The following is a 19823-nucleotide window of genomic DNA, read 5'->3' as shown; positions in this document are numbered from 1 at the left end:
GAAATTTGTCACCGACTATACCAACTCCCATCCGAATTAACAAATGTTACATTACTGATCCTTAGTTACATCCAGTATTATGCTCCAGAGCTGCACTCACTATTCTGCTGGTGGAGTCACTGTGTACATACATACATTACTTATCCTGTACTGATCCTGAGTTACATCCTGTATTATACTCCAGAGCTGTACTCACTATTCTGCTGGTGGAGTCACTGTGTACATACATTACATTACTTATCCTGTACTGATCCTGAGTTACATCCTGTATTATACTCCAGAGCTGCACTCACTATTCTGCTGGTGGAGTCACTGTGTACATACATTACTTCTCCTGTACTGATCCTGAGTTATAGCCTGTTTCCTGATCGTCCTTGGCAGCACAACACACATGTGTTTTAGTCCCCTAGGTACAATTAAGCAGAGACCGGTTAATTAGCAATAAGCATTAAACAATTAAGGACTTCCCCTAAAAGTATGTACCGGTAATTCGGGCCCCAGCGTATTTTTTCTTTCTCTAGGATCAGTTTGGAGACTGTTCCCTATCCCACTGAGGAAAAGATTTGTTCCAGGCTGTATACAGGGCTGCGTCTCTGTCACGGAGGTGTACCACGATGGCGGACATCGTCTTGGTACACGGCGACTGGGCACCTTACCTCATCCAGGTAACGGTAGCAGGGGAGGAGGACTCCCTGTTGGAGCATCCCCCGTTCGTCTAGGTCAGAGGTGGATTTCCAGACCAACCACCCGCGCTCTCCCGGTACCCGGATGTGCTGCTTGGCGTTATTTTTAGGGGTGGAAGTGATGACAGATTGGCCCTGCCCCCCGGATCTGACGCAGCGGGCTCATAATGCCGGCGTTTCGTTTGAAAAGATTGCGCGCTCTGCCTCTGGACAGCCCTCTGCTTGCTAAGGTCAGTATGGCTGTTTACATTGATGGGTCTCGACGTTGATGGCTATGCACATTTCCTACCATGCGTTTGATGGTAGGAAAAGGACCCACAAATCCAGGCACTGGATTTGCAGGGAATTCCTCCAGCCTCTGCCTGATGACACTGTATCAGATCTATGAGTATCATGCTCCACCCCAGTCGCCCCCCCCCCCTCCCCCAGGGAGGATTCTAGGGGATTTATGCAATGGTTCAAACAACCATTATCTGTAGTTTTTGAAGATGTCAAATCATTACACCATGCTAAAAGGACCAGACACTCTTCCTCTCCACCTCCTCAATACCAGGATTCCTCCTCAGCAGGAGGTTCAGATTCAGAGATGGTCTCTGACTCCCCAGACTTGGACGACGCTGAGGAATGTTACATCCTGAGTAAGGATAAGCTCCGTGATCTCCTCAGATCGGTGAAGGATACATTGGAGACGGGGAAAGAGGTTGAGCATAAACCTAAAAAGGACAGACTGTTCTACTTTCCCATTACCAAGGGGAAAAAAATTTCCCAGCCATCCTGTCCTCACGGAATGGATGAAACGGGATTGGGATAAGCCTGAGAGGAAGTTTGAACTGGGCTCTCGGTTTAAAAGCGTCTACAGACTGGATAAAGCTGGCTCAAAGATTGGGAAAATGTACCAAAACTGGATTTACCAGTGGTTAAATTTGCAAAGAAAGCCGTTTTTCCATCTGATGAGTTAGCCCTGCTGAAAGACCTTATGGACCGCAAAGTGGATTCCCTTCTTAAGAAGGTGTATACCTCAGCAGTGGGCTCGTGCAAGGCCTCCTTGTCTTCAGTACCGGTGGATAGGGCACTCCGGGTCTTGCTACGCCACCTATTAAGGGATTTACAGGATGGAGTCCCAAGGGCAGAAATTCTTCAGTCCCTCCCAGTAATGAAGTCCGCTTCGGAGTTCCTCTGCGACTGCCAGCTGGATAACATCAAATGTGCATCTAGGGCCTAGTCCCTGTCGAATGTGGCCAGAAGGGCTCATTGGCTTAAAAAATAGTCAGGGGATAATCTCTCGAAAAATTATTTTTGTGGCCAGCCAGAATCTCTGTTTGGTTCCCAACTAACGGAGATCTTGAATTCCTTAGGGGAAGGCAGAGGGGCTATGTTTCCTGAACCTAAAAGGAAGGATACCAGGTGTTACTTTCGGGATCAGAGTAGAAGGTCCCTAAAGTTCAATAGAAGGTTTCCAGACCGTCTGAAGACGTTTAAAACGAAGCGGGGAAAATGCTTCCTCCTTTCGGAAGAAAAACCCCGGCCAAAACCCAAACCGTTTATGATGCCGAGCCAATCCTACAAGTAGGAGCAAGACTTCAGAGATTCTCCTCTCGGTGGTCGGTGATATCATCCGACGACTGGGTGACGACGACCATCAGAAGAGGATACTCTTTGTAGTTCAGAAATCTGCCCCCAGACCACTTCGTCCTCCCAACAGGCATCACAATCCGATAGTCCATCAGCTTCTACAGGTCTTTCTCCAAAAAGCAGCCACGGAAGATGTTCCAGTCTCAGAAAGAGGGCAAGGAGTTTACTCTAGAGTGTTCCCGGTGCCCAAATCAGATGGCAGTTGGAGACTGGTAATAGATCTGACCTTCCTCAATCAGTATTTGGTGAGGAGAACCTTCAAGATGGAGACTATCCGGTCGGTGATGAACCTTCTGGAAAGGAACGATGTTCTGGCAACAATCGATCTGACGGACGCATACTTGCATTTCCCTATTCTGGCCGCACACAAAAATTACCTCCGACTGGCGGTCCAGACGCAGGGTGGAATACAGCACTTCCAGTTCACCTGCCAACTCTTCGGGATTTCGTCGGCACCTCGTGTGTTCACGAAAATCGTGGTGGTCCTAACAGCAGCACTGGGGCTGACAGGCTGTGTGGTCCCTTACTTGGATGACTGGCTAATAAAAGCGCCATCAAAGTCCCTGCTCCAAGAGCATCTCCAAACCACATTGGAATTTCTTCACTTTCACGGGTTCCTGGTGAACTTCAAAAAGTCACAGCTCTCACCATCACAGAATCTGAAATTCTTAGGATTCATGGTGAATTCCCGGTCAATGACAGTCAAGTTGTCTCCAGAGAGGATTACTGCAATTCGGGGTTCAATAGAACGCCTTGTTTGCCATCCGAATATATCGGTTTGAGGGGCCATGAAAGTCCTAGGTCTAATGACCTCATCATCGATGCAGTCCCCTAGGCCAAAGCCCCCATGAGATCATTACAACTCGACATCCTCAGATCCTGGGACAAAAATTTCAGAATGTGGATGCTCTCTTCAAGGTCTCCAACTTCACCCGTCAAGACCTCAACTGGTCGTTAATTCCGGACACTCTCCTGTCCGGCAAATCCCTGATTCCCCCACCACAGAAAGTCCTCACAGCGGATGCCTCCTCCTGGGGCTGGGGTGCCCATGTAGATCACCTATGGGTTCAAAACAGATGGAGTCAGAAGGAAGTGTTACTGTCTTCCAACATGAAGAGCAGTGAAATTATTGCTAATGTCCTTCCAGTCTCATCTTGGAAATTCCCAGATCCTGGTCCAGTCGGACAACCTAGCTACTGATTTCTATATAAACAAGCAAGGAGGAACGAGGAGTGCCTCAATGTCGGCCGAATGCAGATTTCCTCAGCCGCAATATCCTCCATCCGGTGGAGTGGAGTCTCAACCCTCAGGTTTTCAGCAGCTTAGCTGCCACATGGGGAATGCCAGACTTGGATGTGATGGCATCGGAAGAGAACAACAAAGTCCTCGGCTTCTGTTTTCTATACCATACCCGTCATGCAGTAGCATTGGGCGGCCTGTCTGTCAGCTGGAGAGAAATATCAATCGACGTCTTTCCTCCCCTCCCCATAATACCCAGAGTATTGAGAAAAAGCGTAAGCCATTGCAATCCTGCCATTTTCGCCCCGCAGAGCCTGGTTCTCCCTAGCCTTGTCTCTCGAAACGCAGTTTCCTGAAACTACCAGTGTCAAAGGGGTGACCTGAACCCTCGCAGTCTACATCTCACGGCCTGGAGACTGACCGGGAGAAACTGACAGAGATGGGGCTCTCATCTGAAGTCATTAATACTTTGCGATCAGCCAGACGCCCTCCAACGGTCAAAGTATACAACAGAGTTTGGGCCCTGTTTACCTCCTGGTGCTCTAAAAATTCAGCAAACACAGTTTCCCTGAATACTATCCTGCAGTTTCTTTAGGAGGGCTTCAATAAAGGGTTGAAGCTAAATACCCTTAAGGTGCAGTTCACGGCAATCAATGCCCAATTGCAAAATCGGTTCTCCAACCAACAGTTGGTGAAGACCTTCTTCAAGGCTTTAAGAAACCTTAGCCCAATCTCTCAGGTACCCTCTCCTTCCTGGGACCTTTCAATAGTGGTGTCAGCTTTAACAAAGCCACAGTTTGAACCCATGCAAGAGTCATCCATCAGATTTCTCTCCTTCAAGGCTTTCTTCATGGTGGCAATCACGTCGGCCAGGCGCATAAGCGAGCTGCAGGCCCCCTCCTTCAAAGAACCATATTTGAGAGACCTGGGAGATTGTCTTCTACTACGTACCATGCCTGGGTTCTTGCCTAAAGTTCCTTCCTTTAGGAATATAAACCAAGAGATGTTATTGCCAGTTCTCTTCCCTCATCCCCAAGGTGAAGATCAGGAGAATTGGCATACACTGGATGTGAGAAGAGCAGTTCTCACCTATATTCAAAGGACAAAGGCTTTTAGGAAAGCAGAAAATCTTTTCCTTCAACATGCCGGTCCTAATAAGGGACAAAAAGCAAGTAAAGCCACCCTAGCCAGGTGGATTAGATCAACTATTGAAAAATGCTATCATCTCAGTGACCTTCAATCTCCTCTGCAGATCCGGGCACATTCCACACGCTCTACAGCTACCTCATGGGCAGAAGTCGGGCATATCCCCCTGGATCAAATCTGCAGAGCGGCTACGTGGGCATCCGCATCAACCTTTGTCAAGCACTACAAGCTCGACTCACTGGCATCAGAGGGTTCTCTACTTGGCAAAAGAGTGCTTGAAATGTCGTCTGCTATCCCGCCCATATAGCTATTGCTTGGCAAGTCCCATATGTGTTTTGCTGCCAAGGACGATCAGGAAAACGAAAATTTACTCACCTAAATTTTTACATCCTGGAGTCCGTAGGCAGCACAAGCTTCCCTCCCTGGCAGGACTTATGATTATTGCTTCGTAAAAATAAGCTGGGGCCCGGTTACCGGTACATACTTATGTTGGAAGTCCTTAATTGCTTAATGCTTATTGCTAATTAACCTGTCTCTGCTTAATTGTACCTAGGGGACTAAAACCCATGTGTGTTGTGATGCCTACGGACTCCAGGAAATAAAAATTTTGGTGAGTACATTTTCGTTGTTCTACTCCAGAGCTGCACTCACTATTCTGCTGGTGGAATCACTGTGTACATACATTACTTATTCTGTACTGATCCCGAGTTACATCCTGTATTATACTCCAGAGCTGCACTCACTGTAGCATTCATGGCCACGGGCCGTCGGGTTTACTCACCTCCCGACGCCCGCAGCCATGGATCCGTGAGCACTGGTCCCCATCTCCTTCCTAGGAGACGCAAGCGCTAACTTCCGCTCCGGTCTGCTGTTTCCCGTAGGGTGCGCGCGCATGCTCGTGCCCGCTCTTAAAGGGCCAGCGTGCGCACCTGTAAAACAATCATCATCAACCTCATGATTTCCTGGTCTATAAGAAGGCCCCAGCACTTCTGATCCTTGACTGAGCGTAGTTAGTTATCTCAAGTCTGTCTTGCAAATGGTCCCTTAGTGTTTCCCGTTCCAGTTGTTACCCGTGCCCTGTTACCTGTTCCTGTATCCCGTGCTGTTCTTGTTCCTGTGCCTACTAGTATCGAAGTCGTGTCTACTGCACCTGCTGTCGTTGCCACGTCCAGTGTCTTCTGCCACATCGGATACTGCCCGCCACGTCTGGCGCTACCTGCTGAACAGACCTCCATCCGTGCTGAAACCACAGCCACTGTCTGGACTAGTTCAGGTACCCAAGTGTTACTAACTACTATAGACTTTCGTATAGACTGTGACCTGGTCAGCTGCCTCTCCGCTACGGCGGAGCGGTCTAGTGGGTCCACATACCCTGTGATCGTGACACTCACTATTCTGCTGGCGGAGTCACTGTTTACATACATTACATTACTTGACCTGTACTGATCCTGAGTTATATCCTGTATTATAGTCCAGAGCTGCACTCACTATTCTGCTGGTGGAGTCACTGTGTACATACATTACATTACTTATCCTGTACTGATCCTGAGTTATGTCCTGTATTATACTCCAGAGCTGCACTCACTATTCTGCTGGTGGAGTCTCTGTTTACATACATTACATTACTTATCCTGTACTGATCCTGAGTTATATCCTGTATTATAGTTCAGAGCTGCACTCACTATTCTGCTGGTGGAGTCACTGTGTACATACATTAAATTACTTATCCTGTCTGTCAACAAGACTGCTGATGACATCCAATATCAATCAGCAGAATGGGGAGTGCAGCTCCGGAGTATAATACAGGCTGTAACTTCGGATCAGTGATAATTAATGTCATATATGTACACAGTGGGGGAATATATCAACGTTTCTACGGTGGCGTAGAAAAGTCGAAAAAAAGGCCTAAAAGTCTCAAATTGAGACTTTTGGCCTTTTTACACCGTCCTCGCCGTTTTTGTGGAGAGAGGGCGGGGCTACAGCGGTCTGACTAATTTATTATAATTTATGCCTTGCTCAGCATGGCGTGGCTCATACAACCTACTGACACTGGGCAGCATCAGAACGTTGCATGTGACGCACCACTGATGGCATTGAAATTCTGTGTTGCATATAAAGCCCTGATGCTACTCGGGGTCAGGACTTTGTATGCGCCGCGCTGGAATGATGAGGGGGAAGTGAGGTGAGCTGAGGTGCAAATACTTGTTGGTAAAGGTCAGCTATCGCTCCCTTTTATCAGCTTTAAAGGGCTAGACTAGAGGAAGAAAAACTTCTGATTATGGATTTGGGGGTGGATTTTCCTATAGACCGGATACTTCCTGTCCAAGAAACCACTTAAAGGAACACTCCAGGCAAAATTGATACACTGTTTATGTATAGTGCAGGCCCTGAGTGGGTGGGGCATGACAAAGGGATTTTTTTTCTGGTGTTCTATTCAACCACAAATGGCTGATAACCCCCAACATCCTTACTTAATGGAGAGCATTTGGAGAAGCTTGCCTCATGTTGTGGCTTCCCCCCAAGAATTTGATGAGAAGGTATTACGGAGTTCTCCTTGGATCATCTGACTCCAGCTTAGAAGCATTGCCTATTGGAGACTAAATTAGTCTTCAATAAACCCTGTCTTATGATAGGCTATTACTCTGCCATTCCTCCATGCTTTACACTGAAGCTCTACTTGCTCAGATAATAAAGTACAGTACAGGCAACATAACCATCAGTGAGCTCTGTCTAAAGCTACATTCAGATGAACATCGCCAACCTCGGACATGAAAAACTGCAGTTTTTCACGTCCAAGGTGCACCCGTGCTGGACGCGTGATCACGCTTCCCCCATAGACTACAGTCTATGGAGGGATGCGTGAAGCGCAAAAAATAGGACGTACTATTTTTTTCACGGACCCTTCACACGCTCTGTTGAAAGAACGGTCGTGTGAACGGCCCCACTGAAGTACATGAGTCCGTTGTTTTAAGGGCTGTCACGCTGACTACATATACTCGTGTCTGAATGAGCCCTTAAACAGACTGAGGCAAATGAGCTTCCATATATATAGGGGCGGGTGGAGTAAATCTGGAGTTTTGATTTAATATTAATTGAAAATGAAATAATTTAATATCCCTGTAGTTTGTTTGTTAAAATAAATGCAAATAGTTATTTTATTAATTTAATTAAGGAAAATTGTAATTTTAAAAATAAATTCAAATTTAAAAACTGAATAGTTGAAGTTTTTTCATTTTTATATATTTTTTAATTTTATTTTTTTTTATTTTGTTTTTTATTGACTTTATTATTTTATTTTATTTTTAATAGGGGCGAGAAGCGAACCTCTATTTTAGTTTGGCCCAGATTTAACAAGAGGATTATGGTTGGGGTCTCCGCTAGGTCTGGGCAGCCGCGTTGAGCTTGGCGTGGAATGACATTTGGTTACTCGTATCCCGGCACTAACCCTCAACACATTTTGCCTATTCATGCTTCTAAAATAGCCGCATTGTTCTTCCAGGGCAGAAACTATAGTCCTATTGATAACCCCGATGTGTACACAGTCACTTCCTTCACTGCACTCTATAAATGTTCTTTGGACTTTAAGACACAGATCGAAACAAACTTTTTTTTTTTTTCCATTCCAAAAACTCCTACTGTGCGTATAAAGTCTAAAAATATCCCGCAGCTATAAATAGCCCGCGGTCTAGACGAGGCACCCGGCTCACTTCCTATTAGCTTTTTTTATGGATGATGGCCCGGCCTGCAAGATATTCATACACCACATGGGGGTGGAAAACTCAAAAAAATAAGGAGCGAGGAAGGAAAAGCTATAAGATCGCACATTCCCTGATAAGATTGTCGCTGTTTATTCTTCTCCGCTGGCTCAAAATGGCAGAATAGGGAATAGGGCAAGGGGTCGTCTACATGCAAACAACCCTTTAAGGGCACAACCAAATACATAATGTCAGTCCTAACCTTTTTTTTGTAATTTTTTTTTTTACATAGTATAGAATAAAAGGTCCTGTTTATACAGGGAAACCATCAGTAAGTTGCTGTTGCTGGATTTGTTATTTTTATGTGGCTCTTGGCAGTGGCGGATTAAGGTTCGTAGGGGCTCCATCTCACCTATGGGAACTAGAACACACCTGACTCCCTACTCGGTTGGCTAGGGGCACCAAACAGCCCTAAAGGGACTCCCATTTTGAGCAGTGTATACACTACCAATCTAGTGACTGCCCGAGGGAAAATGCTGGGCAGGGCAGGGCAGATGGGAAGAACCAGCCTGGGACGAAAGTCCGCTAGATCCTCAAGGTGGTGGAGGCCCTCGGGGGACACATGCCCCTTGTCCCTCCCTATATTGCGGCCCCTTCTTCCTAGTGCCTGACCGCACTAATATTCTTGTGGCTGAAATGCAATATTGTGCACACCCCATATAAACCTAATAAGGGGTTCACAAAGTTTTGTACTGCATGTAGATGACACACGTACCCTGTTGGCGGCAGTCGGAGGCATGAATGGTTGATTATAGCTTTATAGTAGAGCTGTTTGGAACGGCAGGCTGATAAAAATATCCCCATATTATTGGTGTTTCGCCTTTTTTCCATCTCCACTTTTTAAAGAAGGAAATCGGCCTGTGTGGTACACAAACCGAGGTAAAGCAACTGAAAACCACACGTGGGTTGTCGATTGTGTCCTCAAATAGGAATTGTTATGAATCATCAGCTTTTTTGACCGCTTACTGAGCTACGTCTATGCCAAGAAAAGAAAACTTGGATAAATTAGTCAGACTTCGGGAATAGAGATGTGAAACCTTAAAGGAGTATTAGCATTAATTTGCAGGGGATTGACATGTTGTAAAGCACTCCTTGCTGCTAAAAAAATATATGTATCTGTCGTTTCGTAACAACCTTATTCTGTTTTAAAGAGCTACATTTTTGTCTGGATCATAGCTTGTGACTGGTGGCGCTGTTGCATTGGTATATATGGAAAAATATTGTGGTGAAAAATGGTACTGCAGCGAAGAAAAAATTTGTCAACCTGCCATTGGTGGTATTTAAGTTATTTAGTGTAATCAGGGGCCCATATCTCCCCTCTCCCCAAATTTCCTAATTGTTAAAGCCACATGTGACTTTTTGGTGCTAGCCCCTATATAAACTGAATAGTCCCTCCAAGTAAATAATGACACTCCATAAAACCCCATTGTTTGGATATTCAGTCATGATTTGTTTGCGAATGGGCATGAATAGAAGTCCTCCTGCCAAGTGGTTAAAAATTATATTCTTTTGGATACAACTAACATGACCACCAATAGAGCACTCCAAAGGAGTTGTAACCCAACTTTTCCAGACTTCTGTATGGCAAAGATTGTATTCCTTGAGGTTTCAACAAAAACTTTTGAAGGTCTCTACATTTGTTTGTTAACAATCCCATGGCTTACCTTTCTTTGTCCTAGGATGCCAGCTATATTGATTTCTATTGAAACTCAAGTAGGAGGAGAAGCTAGCTACTTCCTGACTAGCTGATGTCATCAATGAACTTACTTTTCAGCATGTTTGCCCCTGTTAAAAAGAAAACCTAGTCACCTTATAGGTCGTAAATTAAGTTTTAGGTCTGTCTGACAACTTCTGATGGACAAATAAACATTTGGTCACTGATACAGGATCTATACACTGATCAGGTATAGCTCAAGCATGGCTCAGCACAATGGGAGGAATGGGTGGATGAAGATTCTCTGACTATGATTGACTGCGAAACTGATGAGCCTCTGGGTGACCAGGTAACAGAGAAATTAAACCCATTAGAGTAAATATGGCTGACAATGGTAGTCAGACAGCTACTTCCTTTTCCAGAAACTGAACGCAGGAGAAGTCTGGTGCCGAGTGAATTGAAATAATCCCAATCTCATATTATTTGTAATGTAAGATAAATAAAAATAGCAATGCTCCTGAATCCCAGTTATCAGGACGCAGACTTACAAAGTTGAATTTTGACCTTTAGGGGGGACAGGCGGCATGCTGTTCTCCTCCGCAGAATCGTTAATATACGCCTCTGTCTTATCTCTATTTGGAATAATTAACCGTTCCTCAGCCGGTCCCCTAAAAAGCATTGCACACGCCAGACCCAATCAGATGATGTATCTGACATGCACACGGTGACATATTTATGCCCGTAGATATGTGATGATGTCCAGGCTGATTTTGCGGCAACCGGTATGCAGCGTCCATGGCCGCGGGCCGTTGGGTTCACTCACCTCCCGACGCCCGCAGCCATGGATCTGTGAGCGCTAGTCCCCATCTCCTTTCTAGGGGACGCCAGCGCATACTTCCGCTACGGTCTGCTGTGTCCCGTAGGGTGCGCGCGCACGCTTGTGCCCGCGCTTAAAGTGCAAGCACGCACATGAAAATAATCATCATCATCAACCTTCATGATTTCCTGGTCTATAAGAAGGCCCCAGCCCTTCTGATCCTTGCCTGAGCGTTGTTAGATTATCCCAAGTCTGTCTTGCAAATGGTCCCTTAGTGTTTCCCGTTCCAGTTGTTACCCGTGCCCTGTTACCTGTTCCTTTATCCCGTGCTGTATTCTTGTTCCAGTGCCTACTAGTGTTGGAGTCGTGTCCTACTGCACCTGCTGTTGTTTGCCACGTCCAGTGTCTTCTGCCACATCTTGTACTGCCCGCCACGTCTGGCGCAACCTGCTGCACCAACCTCCATCCATGCTGAAGCCACAGCCACTGTCTGGACTAGTTCAGGTACCCGAGTGTTACGAACTGCTATAGACTATTGTATAGATTGAGACCTGGTCAGCTGCCTCTCCGCTACGGCAGATCGGCCTAGTGGGTCCACATACCCTGTGACCGTGAAACGGTACAACCAATATAAATAAAAAAATCTCCTGTTTCTTCTTGGGCCTTGTCAACAAGCTGCTGCTGATAGATCTATTATTTTTATTATGTGTCCTTAGGCCTTATAGTCCATCATCCATGCCAGACCTCACTAACTTTTGGCTGAATGACTTTGAATTCCTGTATCCATGTCCCAAAATTTAGAGAAAAGCCTTCCAAACTGCTGTTGATGGATCTTATTATGGATAATTATGGCTCATTAATCATTCTGATAGTCTCAATAATATATGATTATCTAATAATGACATGGTCTATTCATGTGTTCAAGAGCTGGACAGCAGCTCCATCAACAGCATCTTGTTAAGGGGTTCCCGGTAGTGAAGTTGGTTTCTCAAGAGAAAGGGTTAATCAAAATATGGAGTTTCACATTTAGGTCATTTTCTGTGATAATCCTACATGTAGGGACCTCTTGGATATATAATCTTTGCTGACTATCAGGGTTCTGCATTGTAGGTGGATGGGATTTGGTGTTACATCTCAGAGTCATTGTATACAACGCAATGGAGAATCCTATATATAGAAACAACTGTGTTGAAACCCTAACACTCACCGTCAGCTCAGTAACTCTTCCTATGACCGTACTCCCACACTACACAATTTCGGATCCCCAATTCTATGCTTAGAAAAAGTCCCCATGACCCTAATTTCTCAATAATCTTAATTTCCTCTAAATCCAGTTTCTATATCCTATAACTAATTTTTTTTATGTGTTTGATGACTTTTACACTTGTAGACTAAAGCAAAATCAAAATGGGGCACTCTTTGGGGCACTACTCCTTCACTACTGGTTTCAATAGTCACCCTTCTGCCCCCTCACCCACTTCCTGCATTGGCACACTGCCCCACACCTCCACTACCAGTCCCTGATATTTTAAATCATCAATGCCGCGTATCCTGTGATATATAGAGAGGGGGAAGCAGTTAGGGTTCCAAAATTTCCTTGACCCTTATTCTGGTTTTTGAAACTGCAATCTGAATTTACAATGCCCCATACCCACATAGCCTGAATCGGCTGAGCAACCTCACCACCAACCCCTCTCTGACATCTTAAATCATCAATGATGCGTATCCTGTGATATATTGGATAGGGGGAGAAGTTATGGCTCCAAAATGCCCATCACCCATACTCTGGTTTTTAGAACTGCAATCTAAATTTCTGTGAAAAATGTTTTTGGCCCCATTGCAGTGCCAAAACTAATGTCTATGGTAGGTATGCCACTGATACCTCAAAACGAAACAGTGCAGAACCTACAGATGCTTACAGTGTGTCAACACGTAAGTGATGTACAGCAAACACGGTCACACTGACATTTGGGGTACAGGATAATGACACGCTGACACTTGTGGTACAGGATAATTATACACTGACACTTGGGGTACAGGATAATGAGACACTGATTCTTGGGGTACAGGATAATGATACACTGACACTTGGGGTACAGGATAATGACATTTGGGGTACAGAATAATGATACATTGCGGTACAGAACAATGACTTGGGGTACAGAGCATTGACATAATGACACTTGGGGTACATGACCAGGACACACTGATACTTGGGGGTACAGAACAATGACAATGACATGGGGTTCAAAACAATGACACTGATACTTTGGGTACATGACAAGGACACACTGATACTTGGGGGTACAGACCAAGGACACACTGATACTTGGGGTACAGACCAAGGACACACCGATACTTGGGGTACATGACAAGGACACACCGATACTTGGGGTGCATGACAAGGACACACCGATACTTGGGGTACATGACAAGGACACACTGATACTTGGGGTACATGACAAGGACACACTGATACTTGGGGTAAATGACAAGGACACACTGATACTTGGGGTGCATGACAAGGACACACTGAGACTTGGGGTACATGACAAGGACACACTGATACTTGGGGTGCATGACAAGGACACACTGAGACTTGGGGTACATGACAAGGACACACTGATACTTGGGGTACATGACAAGGACAAACTGATACTTGGGGTAAATGACAAGGACACACTGATACTTGGGGTGCATGACAAGGACACACTGAGACTTGGGATACATGACAAGGACACACTGATACTTGGGGTGCATGACAAGGACACACTGATACTTGGGGTGCATGACAAGGACACACTGATACTTGGGGTACAGACCAATGACACACTTTTTAAAAATGCTCCGACACGTCCCTTGTCCCGCTGCAGCAGGTGAACTCCTTGCCCGTATTTTCACTGTATATTTACTTTTTTATTAAAGATCCGGATACAGCGATTCTGTGGAGTGACACCTGCGGTTTCGGCTCTGGGTGGGGACCCCCTGTTTTTGATGGAACTGAGGAAGGTGATGTGCTCCACCCTGATAAGCCTTTCATGGCCTGTCCACTGCACCTATTCAAAGTGTCTCATTTATAAAGTAAGTTGCTCCCTGTGTGTCGGGGTTATCGGCCACTCCTCGCATGCACATTCAGGGAGTGGCCGGGTGTTTGCATACAAGGGTCACAGCAACCCCATTATTGCAGATTTTAATCATTTTTCTTCAGGACTAAACCTGGTTGAAATTCAAGCTAATCTTTTACATTACTGCGGTCTTAAGGCAATTTTTTTTTACTTTTACCTCTTGCAGCTGAGGGTCTGTAACAATTGTATTCTTTCCAGACAATCCTCTGTGAGGTGAACAGTTTGGACTCCAGACTGATACATTGTATCCAACTATCAGGACAGGAAAAAAAAATTTGTGCAGCTGATGTTTTTAGCTCACAGAGGACTGTCTAGACTGGGTACATTGTAACAAACCCTCAGCTGTGAGAAGTATAAGGTCCAAAGTTTCAAGCCTCTGGATGTTAACCAGCAGCGATCCTGAAGATAGTGAGGAACTGAAACGCAAAGTACAAAGAAAAGAAGCAGGCAAAGCTTTATTTATATAGAAGCAGAAAACCCATTTAAATTGTCCATAAACCATGACTCCTACGTTTTAGAGGGAAGGAAGTGACATCCACAAGCCCCCAATGTATGCATATATATATATATATATATATATATATATATATATATATATATATATATTTATTTACCGCAGTGCAACCAATGTACATTGACATTCAAAGGATTGGCCATATACAGTGTCAGCCATATACAGTGACATTTACAAGGTCCCCCATATAAAGTGTCACCTACAAGCCCCCATATATGAGCCACAAGGCCACCCATATACAATGACATTCACAGGATCCCCTATATACAGTGTCACATACTAGCCCCCATATATGAGCCACCCATATACAGTGACATTCACATGTTCCCCTATATACAGTGTCACATACTAGCCGCCCATATATAAGCCACAGGGCCACCCATATACAGGGATATTAACAGGATCCCCCATATACAGTGTCACAAGCCCCCATATATGAACCACAGGGCCACCCATATACAATGACATTCACAGGATCCCCCATATACAGTGTCACATACTAGCCCCATATATGAGCCACAGGGCCACCCATATACAGTGACATTCACAGAGTGCTCCCTATACAAAGTCAGACACAAGCCCCTATATACGAGCCACAGGGCCACCCAATTACAGTTACATTCACAGGGTCCCCTATATGCAATGCCAGTAACAATCCCCTATATATGAGCCACAAGGCCATCCATAACCTGTGACATTCACATTATCCCCAATATACAGTGTCACACACAAGCCCCCTTATATGAACCACAGTGCCATTCATATACCGTGAGATTCACAGGGTCCTCTATATACAGAGTGTCAGCCACAGCCCCTTCAGGACCATTGGGGGAGGCTATGCAGAGTCATTACAATTATATCTCCTAATTTCTATGGGGACATGATTCACTTGTTGAATTACAAGCTTTGTGAGCAAATCTTTCCCCCTTTAGATAAGCGGCATCAGATATGTTTGACAACCACCTATCTCCACCTACATTGGATGTCAGGAGGATAATAATTTGGAAGATAGTTATTATATATCATATTTATAATAATCAACTGGTTAACACCCCTGGAAGGGAGTGAGAGAAGGTGACCACAGTATGGGGGTGGCAGAAGATATCAGATGTTCTCCCGACAGGAACCTTATTATCTCATTTACCACATTTACATCCGAAATTCAGATATTTCCCCCCAAAAATTTTGTTGGAAATTTTAGCAGACTGTTTTGAGGTCACTTAAAATACCAAACGTCCTGCAAACTGCGCCAGATTGACGGTTTTTCTTAGAAACGTAACAGAAATCTCGACCATCGCGTTTCGCAGACCCCACCAGCCTCCTGCTGTTGTTTACCACTTTAGTTGCCATGGTGACAAGTGACAAGATGGCAGGACAGAAGCCTTTTCATGCATTGCTCAGGAAGTGTGAACGTGTTTGAGAAGGTGATGGCATTTTGCTGCAACAGAAGAAATTAACCCGTTAACCATCTTGGCTCTGGTCAGATATTCCCCAGCACGAAGCATCTTCTCCAAGAACAGCTCCGGAAGCTCGGAAAAAAATTCAACCGCAGAATAGAGAATATAAAGGGAGAAACATCGTAACAAAGCACAATGGTCAGCACGACTGCGACCCTGCCTGCCGGCAATGTTGGAAAATCCAACCGGAGCGATATCTGCATGGGTTCTTTGTCCATGGTGACATCACAACTCACTAACGATAAGTGGTGACATCATCAGTCGCAAACGATAAGTAGTGACATCACAACTCGCTGACATAAAATGGCGACATCACAACTTACCAATGAAAAGTGGTAACATCACAACTCACTTACAATAAGTGCTGACATCACAACTCACTGATAAGTGCTGACATCACAACTCACTGACATAAAATGGCGACATCACAACTTACCAATGAAAAGTGGTGACATCACAACTCACTGATGATAAGTGCTGACATCACAACTCACTGACGATAAGTGGTGACATCATCAGTCGCAAACGATAAGTAGCGACATCACAACTCGCTGACATAAAATGGCGACATCACAATTTACCAATGAAAAGTGGTAACATCACAACTCACTTACAATAAGTGCTGACATCACAACTCACTGATTAGTGCTGACATCACAACTCACTGATAAGTGCTGACATCACAACTCACTGACATAAAATGGCGACATCACAACTTACCAATGAAAAGTGCTGACATCACAACTCACTGATAAGTGCTGACATCACAACTCACTGATGATAAGTGCTGACATCACAACTCACTGATGATAAGTGCTGACATCACAACTCACTGATGATAAGTGCTGACATCACAACTCACTGATAAGTAGTGACATCACAACTCACTGACATAACATGGCAACAACACAACTTACCAATGAAAAGTGGTGACATCACAACTCACTGATAAGTGGTGACATCACAACTCACTTACAATAAGTGCTGACATCACAACTCACTGACATAAAATGGCGACATCACAACTTACCAATGAAAAGTGGTGACATCACAACTCACTGATGATAAGTGCTGACATCACAACTCACTGATAAGTAGTGACATCACAACTCACTGACATAAAATGGCAACATGACAACTTACCAATGAAAAGTGGTGACATCACAACTCACTGATGATAAGTGGTGACATCACAACTCACTGACACATGGGACATCACAACTCACTGACGACATTAAAACGGATGGTGATATTACCTCACAATTCCCTAAAGAGTGGCGACACCACAACTAACTATAATTGTAAGTGACAATATCAGATGCCCATTATAAGTGGTGACATCACAACTCAATGATAAGTGCCCTTCCATTATAAATGGTGACATCACAACTCACTGATGACAAATGATAATACCAGAAATCTCCCATTATAAGTGGTGACATCACAACTTACTGATGAAAAGTGATAATATCAGAATCTCCCATTATAAGGGGTAAGGCTCTGTATATACGATTATTAACGCGGATATTATCAGTACATGGTCTCACTTTACAGCTGCAGTAGTATGAGACCACGCTGACTTCATGCAAATACAAGGCGAACTCCACTTCCACTCAGCTGCAAATTGTCTCAGCATTTTCTGGGTGAGGTTTAACTGCCTGTCACATCTGTCACCACAGGAACCAGCTGCAGAAACCCGAAATGGGGCAAGGATGTCATAAGACAGAGGAGAAATTGTTCTTATGGTCGACCACGTCATAAGACCACGAGAGTGTCCTTCGGCAGGATTGCTATACATAAACTCTGATAATCTGGACGGATTCATTTTTTGAATATGTTCCTGATTCTCACGTCAACACTCTGTGCTGCTGTGAGACCCTGCTCCGTCCAGTATTAGTCTATGATCTACCACTTCTCACATCACGATGCTATCCCGTCTGCAATAACATCATATAAAACGGACAGGTCACAAGATCAGTATACTCCTTTCCTGAAATACTCTGTGCAGCTGAGGACCCTCCTAACTCTATCTGCTACCTCGCACTTGTCTCCTTTCCTCTATTCACATCACGACACTGCCCCTGTCACATATAGCCCAGGGGTTCCATATATCCAGAAAAATTCCTTTAATCCGACTATACTGACAGATACCAGATTATCAAATATTCCAGATTATCGGACAGTAATAGACAAATATATGATATTTAGGGATTAGTATTCGACTATTGACATAATTATAGCAGTCTCGTCATTGGCCTCATTTGCGTAACCTTCAGGTTGCGGTTTTGAGAGATGACAGATTATTGGAAAAAAGTGCCAGACTATCGGAATTAATAGATTATAGACTGTCAGTTTAAAGGAATATCACTACATCTAAAAAATCCAAAACTGTAAAAACCTAAAAAATAAATAAACCTGGAAATATGCATTTTATATGGAAGCAATAGTCTATTATACCCCTGCCCAGCACTAAAGGGGTTAAGCGCTTCATGTGGGCATCATACATCCCCCCCCTCAACCGCCACCTCTCCGTTAGTTAATGTGACCCCTTATTACACGACGCAGGCAAAACATCGCTATGGGTTTCCTGGCAACCACCCGTTACCATGGCAGCCCCTGACAACCTTATGCTCATTAATTTAGAAAAAAAAAAAAAGAAGAGGGTTCACCGTGTAACAAATGATATTGTTATAATCTTGTCATGGCGGAAAGAACGAGGCAGTAGGGTGGGGACGTGTCCATGTTCTGTAGGCCTAATGCTAGGGTTAAGACACGAGCCTCTTCATTTAGATCGTACCCCCCGTTTCTTAACTCACTTTAATAAGTAAGTGTAGGCCTTAGTCTTCGTCTATAGAAAATTATTTTGCCGCAAAGGACTCTGGGTAATGGCTAGTCACCGCCATTTTTTTTAAACCAGTCCCCCGCCCCCCTCCACACTGACCCTCTCCCCGGAAGTCCATGAATACGCACCCCCAGCCCTTCTAGGGAATGTGAAGGACAATGCCAGGAGAGCTTGGAGATCCAGAGTTGTCACCCGTGGGCGGCGTCCCTTGTTGCTAAGCAGCAGTCTGGACTTGTAAGGAGCCGCCTAATAATTATTTATTGGGAAGTCTGAAGGTTTGTTTCTAGTCTGTAACCACGGAAACACATAGGTTTGCATAAGATATGTTTACACAAAATAGGAGATTTTCAATGAAGACTATTTGCACAGTTGCTTCATTTACATTTTTACATGCATTACAAAAATACAAATATTGGTTGGCTAATAACCTTGAAAAGGTATGTCCACCATTGAGCACCATTGTACAGTTTAAATACAATCTAAATGTACATAAAAAGTAGAGTCACATTACATTACTTATCCTGTACTGATCCCGAGTTACATCCAGTATTATACTCCAGAGCTGCACTCACTATTCTGCTGGTGGAGTCACTGTGTACATACATTACATGACTTATCCTGTACTGATCCTGAGTTATATCCTGTATTATACTCCAGAGCTGCACTCACTATTCTGCTGGGGGAGTCACTGTGTACATACATTACATGACTTATCCTGCACTGATCCAGAGTTACATCCTGTATTATACTCCAGAGCTGCACTCACTATTCTGCTGGTGGAGTCACTGTGTACATACATTACATGACTTATCCTGTACTGATCCTGAGTTACATCCTGTATTATACTCCAGAGCTGCACTCACTATTCTGCTGGTGGAGTCACTGTGTATATACATTACATTACTTACCCTGTACTGATCCTGAGTTACATCCTGTATTATACTCCAGAGCTGCACTCA

The 19823-nt window shown here is 44.5% G+C and overlaps 1 protein-coding gene across 1 annotated transcript in view; it reads right to left on the bottom strand.

Annotated features, from left to right (window-relative positions):
* Positions 1-10233, bottom strand: part of TTC24 (tetratricopeptide repeat domain 24) — a 56758-nt gene extending 46525 nt beyond the window's left edge. Inside the window, exon 1 of the mRNA XM_075844563.1 lies at positions 10120-10233. The gene's annotated coding sequence lies outside the window, so the exon portion shown is untranslated. The remainder of the gene's footprint in view (positions 1-10119) is intronic.
* Between the last annotated feature and the right edge of the window lie 9590 nt (positions 10234-19823).

This window comes from Rhinoderma darwinii, chromosome 12 (genome assembly GCF_050947455.1).
Source record: "Rhinoderma darwinii isolate aRhiDar2 chromosome 12, aRhiDar2.hap1, whole genome shotgun sequence".
NCBI lineage: Eukaryota > Metazoa > Chordata > Amphibia > Anura > Rhinodermatidae > Rhinoderma > Rhinoderma darwinii.
Note: the sequence above shows the minus strand (reverse complement) of the source record. Positions and strands in the feature narration are given on the sequence as shown.